The sequence below is a fragment of the Nicotiana sylvestris genome, chromosome 8 (assembly GCF_000393655.2).
Source record: "Nicotiana sylvestris chromosome 8, ASM39365v2, whole genome shotgun sequence".
Lineage (NCBI taxonomy): Eukaryota > Viridiplantae > Streptophyta > Magnoliopsida > Solanales > Solanaceae > Nicotiana > Nicotiana sylvestris.
In genome coordinates this window covers 62,970,569-62,980,046 of record NC_091064.1, presented here as the reverse complement: position 1 = coordinate 62,980,046, position 9,478 = coordinate 62,970,569, and the positions used below count along the sequence as shown (strand labels likewise).

General features: G+C 39.6%; 1 long non-coding RNA gene across 2 annotated transcripts; it reads left to right on the top strand.

The window, feature by feature from the left end:
• The first annotated feature begins 219 nt into the window (after positions 1–219).
• LOC104226544 (uncharacterized) lies at positions 220–4,424 on the top strand. Of its 2 annotated transcripts, none has more exons than XR_710864.2 (2): positions 220–812; positions 4,174–4,424. It is a non-coding gene; the product is annotated as an uncharacterized lncRNA (long non-coding RNA). The 2 variants fall into 2 exon arrangements; XR_011401711.1 differs by having other exon boundaries at positions 220–817.
• The last annotated feature ends 5,054 nt before the right edge of the window (positions 4,425–9,478 follow it).

Genomic DNA, 9,478 nt, shown 5'->3' with positions numbered 1-9,478 from the left:
CTACTCAAAACCCAATATCCCCTCATCTCTAAAATACACCCTAATTCCTTCTCTTTAAAAGGGGACTTTCCCAAAACTTAGACCTAATTTCTAGAAACCCCCCTCTGAAAATAAACAAGAACTTCAAAAAGTGATCTCCATCGTGACACATTTTTTATTTTTTATCAAAAGCAGCAGCTGGGCAAAAGCTTTTGAGCTCAAAGATCGGACCCCCCCCCCTAGAGCAGTCGCTGCTCCTTTCCCTTCTCCATTTTAAAACCTCCATTGAAACTAGCTCCAAATCCAACTCTAAACAACCACCATAAAACCCAGCTTCAACACCATGAAAACCAATGAAATCTCCATTAAAATGCTCCAAAAAGTCATAGAAAAGCTGCTCAAAAGCTCCAAAAGGAGAGCTGAAAACATTGCCAAAGATCCAGCCTAAAAATACCTCTAAACATCTGACAAATAGACCTCCAAAATCATGCCAAAAACGCAGCAGCTGCAAAAACTCAGCAAAAACAACATCAAAAAGCTGCTCCATATCCGCCAAAAACCCGTCCCCGTTTTCACACCAAGACAGCAGCCAGATCTGTAACAAAAATGCTGTCAAACCAGCCCTCTTTTCCCCCCTAAAACTCCCTGAAATAGACACAGAACATCCCTTTTTCGCACAAAATCAGCAACTCCAAAGTTGAGTTCGAAGTCGCGTTCGAAAGCTCCGGTCCGGGGTTTTGTTGCTGTCCGTTTTCTCCAGTCAAGTTTTGACAATCCGAGTTCGACTTTGCTATTCAGTATCATATTCAATACACTTATTTGAAAAGCTTCACGTAAGGTCTCCTTCTCTCTTTAATTATTTTTTTCATTTTTGCTCTTGTTAGTACTATCATACCTTTGTTTGTTATCTTAATTAGCTAATTCACATTCTAGATATTGGCTTAGTTACATGCAGTTTGTGTCCATGCCGTTTGCATTTGTAGTATTTCTATTTAGTTAAATATTGTTTTATCGTAGGTTCATTTTCTGAAAGCTTGGAATTGAAAGCTATAAGAAGTTTTTATTAAATTGAATGGGCCAATATGATTTGTTGTGTATGTTTTTGTGCCTAATTCTGTCAAGATCGATAAATGGTTGTATGCATTAGATAATAATTCATGTGATATCTTTAAGTTGCTATTTTATTGCGGGTATTGAAATTTAATTATGACTGTCCTAGGCCATCGTCCTTGTTTAGAGGGTTAGTTGACATTTTAGCTTCTTTTGTTTAAGTTTATTCCATATCCAGTTGTTTCTATTATTGGAGATTTCAAGTTAGAATATTAATAATTTATTAAGTAGCATTAGTCCCTCCTAACTTAGTAGTATAATGAACCCTGTAAATATTTCTTAGTGATTAATCTTATCTCTCCCACAAATCTACTTCCATAATTATGGCATCGCAATAATCTTGAAGTAGTTTAGGAAATAACTCATGAACATCGTAGCTTGCTTTAGGCGCGATTAATAATAAATTATCATGACTGTGGGTACGATTCCCGCGGCATAGTTGTGATACATAATTCCCAAATTCGGGTGTACATTTCATGTGACCCGACCACAACTTCGAACAATAATAAAAATAAACATGTTGTAGATCGTGGGTACAGTTCTCGTGATGCGGTTTACAATGTGTACCAAAACGATGAGTGTACGACAATCGTGACTTGTTCCAGAAATAATTTCATAAATAATTAAAAGCGGTTATAAAGTTAAAAATGCACAATAGGTTTAAAACATACAATAAATCAGATAATTAGGCCAATATTAATAGTTGAGCGACCATGCTAAAACCACAGAACTCAGGAGTGCCTAACACCTTCTCTCGGGTTAACAGAATTCCTTACTCGGTCTTCTGTGTTTGCGGACCAAAATAGAGTTAATTTCCTCGATTTGAGATTTAAAATAAACCGGTGACTTGGGACACCATAAATATCCGAAGTAGCGACTCTGAAATTAAATAAATAATCACATTTCGATTAATGTCAATTTAATTTGAAAAACTTCCTATCTCCCTCGGGAAAAAGGAGGTGTGACAATTCGTACTATTCTTGTAGAGCTTATGACTTCGTTCCACCAGGTTTTGGGTAAAGTGTTGGCTATTGTACTTTCGAGTTTATTATAATAGTGTAAAGGTTTAATTTGACATTTTAGTAGAATTTCTGTTATTTCTCTATGCATGTTAGTCTTACCTAGTCGTAGAGACTAGGTTCCATCACGACATCCTAGTGAGGAAAATTGGGGTCGTGGCATTGGTGCTTCGTAGATGCAAAATGGGGTCCGCGTCTACGACTCTGCAGGTGCGAAAAAATTGTCTGTCAATGCAGAAATGACAGATGGCAGACTGCATGTGTGACTTTTTGGGCGCAGAAGCGGAATCCCTGTATATTAAAAAAATTAGATCGCGCTCATTTGGTATTTTGAGCATATCTTAAGTTCTAGAGCTCTGTTTGAGGTGATTTTCGCGCCATTATTCTCATTTTTTCATGGCGGTCAGTATCTAATCTCCATTTTTGTATTTAACAAGATTTCACTAGCTTATCCATATTTTGATAGGATAATTGGGTGTTTTGATAAAAAAAATTCTAAAGTGATAACTGAGTTTTGAACGTCGATTCAGAATAGGAATTGGATGAGATTAGTATGGTTGGACTCGTATTCGAATGAGTTATCATAATTTATGAGTTTTTTCGGGCTCCATTGTACGAGCCCGTGTTGACTTTTTAGTTGACTTTGAGTATTTGATTAAAGATTTGACCGTTATCATTTACGTTTGATTCGTGTGGCATTATTTGAAGATTTTGAGTTGCTTTTGGCTAGTTTGAGCCATTTGGAGATCGATTCGTCTAGGATTGTGCTTCTAGAGTATCGGTTTGGCTTGCTTATTGTAAGTATCTTACCTAAATTTGGTTGAAACACTAGTTGCCTGAGTTTTTTGTGATTGCTACATGTTATGGGTGGCGCACATGTGCGGGGTTGAGCCCATGTACATGCACTAGGATATTTAAAATCCATGTTCGGGTAGTTTTTAGGCTATGATATACCTTGAATTGATTGCTAAGCTTTGTGATGTGATGTTTCTTATATTTGCACCCCTATTGTGAGCTATTTGAGTCATGTTTGAGGTTACATAGAGGTTACTCTCCTGATTGAACCTAATAATTGCTACATTCAGGATGTAATTGCAGATTGAGCTATGATAGCACATATTTCACATGCTTACACTTTAGCATGTTACTTATACCAGTCCATGAGCATGAAATTTGATGTTCATTGATCATGTACATGTATTCTTGTATATCTTATTTCTATGTGATATCGTTTGGACTAGTAGCATGTGACCACGCCGGGTGGACTGTGATATTGAGCCTGTGAACACACTGAGAGTATTGTGATATTGAGCCTATGACCACGCCAGATGTATTGTGATATTGAGCATGTGACCATACCGAAAAATTTTGATATTGAGTCTGTGACCACGTCGGGAAGATTGTGATATTGAGCTTGTGGCCACGTCGGACGAATCCTGATATTGAGCCTATGACAATGCTGGGCGGATTGTGATATTGAGCCAGTGACCATGCCGTGTAGTTTATGATAGCACGTGAGTTATTCGTGCTAAGTATGGATATGGATCCATCCCCCTAAGGTCACTCTCTCAAGTGTCTTCTTGATGGCGTACACGCCGGATTTTGAAAAACTGATGGGTTTTTAGTTGATGTAGGCCTTGGGAAGGTTGGTCAATGGTTTGATTCGGTTATTGAGATTCTAATGTGGGCATTGGAGCTGTATTGTAATTTCTATTTGGATCGGGTTGCGCGCCGCAACTGATTGATATTTAGTTATTACATTTCTCTTTACTTGAAATTTCCTTGGTTGTTTTACCTGATTTATTTGCATATTTTCCTTATATGCTGGATTATTGTCTGAGTAGAGTACGTTAAGAAAATTGTGGGCACCGAGGTGGTTTTATCTATGATTTTGTGATTTGATCATATTATTATTCAATATTTGTTGGAATTATGAACTGTACAGGTGATTAGCAAGTATCATTTATAATTCTTGCTTTTATTACCTCATCAAGGGTAGTTATGATACAGGTTTAGTACATGGGGTCGGTTGTACTCTTACTATACTTATGCACCTTGTGTGCAGATTTTGGAGCTGAGATGTTGTGGATGATGGAATCTGGCATTGAAGATGTACTTGCTTTCCGGATATAGCTACCGCTTGTCCTTGGTAGCTTTAGATTTATAATCTGTTTACGTATATTCCAAACTGATGTTGTATTTTTATCATACCAGCTTTGTAAATCTAAGTCTTAGAGGCTCATGATTTGTAATACTAATCATTGGATTATTGTATAGATATTCAGTTATTTCACATATTGACTCATATTATTCTCAGTTGAATTGTGTTGACTCTTAGTTGGCATACCTAGCGGGTTGGGTTAGACACCATCACGATTAAGCGTATTTTGTATGGTGACAAGTTGGTATGAGAGCCCTAGGTTTATAGGCTCTACGAGTCATGAGCAAGTATCTAGTAGAGTCTTGTGGACTGCTTTTATACCTATCTTCGAGAGGTTACAGGGCATCTAGGAATAACTTCCTATCTTTCTTTCATATCGTGCAACATTTTCACGACCCGAAATTTCCACCGTCGGGACCGTGATGGCGCCTAACATTTCACTTGGTAGGCAAGCCAACATTAGAGATCATTAAACCAATTCTTAAACCTTTCAGTGATTAACAACAATTAAGCCATAATAAGTTGGAAAGAGTGCGGAAATCCATAACAATCTTAATACATAAAGCTACCCAGAATCTGGAGTCACAATCCACGAACATCTAAGATTTAACTACAAGTAATTGTCTGAAGGAAGTACAACTGTTTTCGATAAAAATGAAACAGTAAACAAAATGTATAAAAGGGGACGTCAAGGCCTGCGGACGCCTATAGGACTGCCTTGGGTCTCCGATCAGATGAAGCGAGTAGCTAAACTGGGGATCATCTCAGTCTAGTACTAAAATCTGCACAGAAGTGCAGTGTAGTATCAGTAATACCGACCCCATGTACCGGTAACTACCAAGCCTAAACTCGGCGAAGTAGTGACGAGGCTAGGATAGGACACCACAAAACAAACTTGTACCGTATAACTATGCCAATAACAACGATAAAAGAAACAAGACAAGTAATATTGGGAGGGGGACATGTTGAGGGGATCACAAGATAAAGGATCACAGCAGAATCTAGAACTTTTATCAACCGATATAATTAGAACGGATAAGGATAAGTAATCATATCAAAAGAAAGTACACGTCATCACCCTTCGTGCTTTTACTCTCATCCTCACTATATGAATCAAATAGGAATGGCACGGCATCACCCTTCGTGCATTAACCCTCTCATAACATGGCACGACATCATCCTTCGTGCATTAACACTCACAATATGGCACGGCATCACTCTTCCTGCATTAACACTCACAAAACATGGCACAGCATCACCCTTCGTGTATTAACACTCTCCCTCACCAAAACAATGAACAATAACAAAAGGGATATAGAAATGTCAAGAACAAGTCTTACTTCAAAAATTAGTTCCACAATACAAATCTCAACTTTGAATAAATACTCAATCAATACCAAAATCCGTAAATATGATAAGGACGATCAACATAACGAAAAACTAGTCTAAGCATGGATAATATGATCACGGAAAGCTACAATTTCATGAATAAGACTCACTCCCATGCTATGACTCGACAACAACTCATAGGTACTTGTCACCTCACCTATACATTGTACTCAACATTCGAACACGTAAAAAAATAGGCAAATAAGATCTAATCCCTCAAGCCAAGGTTAACCACGACACTAAACCCCGCTCCAACGGCCAAACTCAAAGCTCAACCATAGCATTTCCCTTCAAATAAGCCTCTGAACCAATAGAATCGAACAAATTACCAACCAAACGATTCAATTTAGGCCTTAGGAACTACCCACGATTGCAAGGAATTCAATTTAGGCCATTTTTGAAAAGGTCAAGAAAAGTCAACACCCGGGCTCGCTTGGTCCAAACCTAAAATTTAGACCAAAACCCGATTATCCATTCACCCCCGAGCCCGAAAATATATAATTGGTTTTGGAATCCAACCTCAATTTGAGGTCTAAATCCCCAATTTATCAAATCCCTAGTTTCTACCCAAAAATCCCCAATTCCACTATGAAAACGTTAGATTTTAGGTTGAAATCTTGTAAAAAGAAGTGAAAAATTGAAAGAAACTAGTTTAGAATCACTTACCAATGATTTGGGGAAGAAAAGGTCTTTGGAAAATCGCCTCTTGTGTTTTAGGTTTTGAAACTTTGAAGAATGGGAGAAAAATCCCGCCTGAGTCACTTTTACATAGTTGCAGATGTCGCATTCGCGACTTGGGCTTCGCAAATGCGAAGGAGCCATCGCAAATGCGAAGCCCTTTACACACTTCTGCTACCTTCGCAAATGCGAAGGTTTGTTCGCAAATGCGAAGGTTTGTTCGCAAATGTGAACATCCCCCTTCGTAATTACGATAGAAATTATCGCATTTGCAACCATGCCCTCCCCTAACTCACTTCGCAAATGTGAAGCTTTTCTCGCAATTGCGAGGACTGCCTCGCCAAGCTACTCTTCGCATTTTCAATGAGTAGCTCGCAAATGTGAAGCTATCATGCTTGCAAATGCAAACTCTGATCTAGCAAATGCGAGATCAGAGGCCAACACCAAAACTGGAACACCAGCAACATCTCTAAGTCCAAATTTCACTCTGTAGCCTATCCAAAACTCACCCGAGCCCTCGGGGCTCCAAACCAAACATGCACACGAGTCTTAAAACATCATACGAACTTGCTCGCACAATCAAATTACCAAAATAACACCAAGAACTATAAATTTAGCACCAAATCAAATGAAATTCTCAAGAACACTTTAAAATTTCTATTTTTTCAACCGGACGACTGAATTACGTCAAACCAACTCCGCTTCTCACCAAATTTCACAGACAAGTCATAAATAGGGATTGGACCTATACCGGATTCCGGAACTAAAATACGGACCTGCTATCCAAAAAGACAAACCTTGGTCAAACATCATCATTTCATTAAGTCTTTAACTTTCAAATTTTGACAAAGTCTGATATCTCGGGCTAGGGACTTCCGATTTTGATTCCGGGCATACGCCCAAGTCTGAAATCACGATACAGACCAATTAAGACCATCAAAACACGAATTCGGGCTCTTTTACCAAAAATATTGACCGAAGTCAACTCAAATGAAGTTTTAAACAAAATTTCTTATTTTATCAACTTTTAACATAAAAGCTTTTCAGAAATACGCCTGAACTGTGCACGCAAATCAAGGTGGGTAAAAATGAAATTTTAAGGCTTAAAAGCGTAAAATTGAGTTCTAAAACACAAGATGACCTTTCGGTCATCACTTTCTCCGCCTATAAAACAACTGTTCGTCCTCAAACGGACATAGAAAAGTACCTAAGCTGGTGAAAAGGTGGGGATATCTACTTCGCATATCGAAATTGGACTCCCAAGTAGGTGCCTCAACAGGCTGACCTCTCCAATGCACTCAAACTGAAGGGTAACTCTTCGATCTCAATTAATGAACCTACCGGTCTAGAATAGCTATTGGAACCTCCTCGTAGGTCAAATCTTTGTCCAGCTAGATAGTGCTGAAGTCTAACACGTGGGATGGATCGTCGTGATACTTCCAAAGCATGGACACATGGAACACAGGATGGACCGCTGATAAACTAGGTGGCAACGCCAGTATGTAAGCCACCTCTCCCACTCGCTAAAGAATCTTAAAAGGCCCGATATACCTAGGGCTCAACTTGCCCTTCTTTCCAAAACTCATTACACCCTTCATGGGTGACACACAGAGCAATACTCTCTCTCTCCGACCATGAATGCAACATCAGAGACCTTACGGTCGGCATAACTCTTCTGCCTGGACTGAGCTGCACGAAGTCTATCCTGAATGATATTAACCTTATCCAAAGCATCATCTACCAAATTTGTACCCAATAATCGAGCCTCATATAGCTCAAGCCATCCAATCAGTGATCGATACTGTCTACCATATAATGCCTCCTAGGGGCCATCTAGATGATCGACTGATAGTTGTTGTTGTAGGCAAACTCTGCTAGCGGCAAGAACTGATCCCACGAACCTCCAAAATCTATAATACAAGCGCGGAGCATATCCTCTAATATCTGAATTGTGCGGTCGGACTGCTCGTCCATTTGAAGATGAAATGTTGTGCTCAACTCAACCCGCATGCCCAACTCACGCTGCACTGCCCTCCAGAAATGTGAGGTAAACTATGTACCTCGATCAGAAAACATGGGCACACTGTTAAGATGAACAATCTCGCGGATATAAATCTCTGCCAACCACTCTGAAGAATAAGTAACTGCCACATGAATGAAATGCATTGACTTGGGCAATCTATCTACAGTAACCCATACTACATCAAACTTCCTCTGAGTCAGTGGGTGTCCAACAATGAAATCTATAGTGTGTTCCCACTTCCATTCAGGAATCTCTATCTTTTAAAGCAAACCACAAGGTCTCTAATGCTCATACTTTACTTTCTGACAATTTAGGCACCGAGCCACATATGCCACTATATCTTTTTTTCATTCTCCTCCACCAATAATAGTGCCACAAGTCCTGATACATCTTGGTGGCACCCGGATGAATAGAATACCAGGAACTGTGGGCCACCTCTAGAATCAACTCATAAAGTCCATCCATATTAGGCACACAAACAGGACCCTACATCCTCAAAACTCCATCATCTCCAACCGTAAACTGCTTGGCATCACCATGCCGCACTGTATCCCTAAGGATAAGAAAATGAGGTTCATCATACTGCCGCTCTCTGATGCACTCAAACAATAAAGAACGAGCGACCGTACAAGCTAAAACACGACTGGGCTCAGAAACATCCAACCTCACGAACTGATTGGCTAACGCCTGAACATCTAATGCAAGCGGACTCTCACTGACTGGAATGTACGCAAGGCTACCATACTAGCTGACTTCCTACTCAAAGCATCGGCCACCATATTGGCCTTCTCGGGGTGATATAAGATGATGATATCATATTCTTTCAATAGCTCTAACCACCTCCTCTTCCTCAAATTGAGCTCCTTTTTCTTGAACAAATAATGCAAACTCCGATGATCCGTGAATACCTCACACAACACGCCATAAAGATAGTGCCTCCAAATCTTCCGTGTGTGAACAATGGTTGCAAGCTCTAAGTCATGAATAGGGTAATACTTCTCGTGAACCTTCAGCTGCCATGACACATATGCAATCGCCCTGCCATCCTGCATCAATACCGCACCAAGTCCAATACGAGATGCATCATAATATGATGTATAAGGACCTGAACCTGTGGGC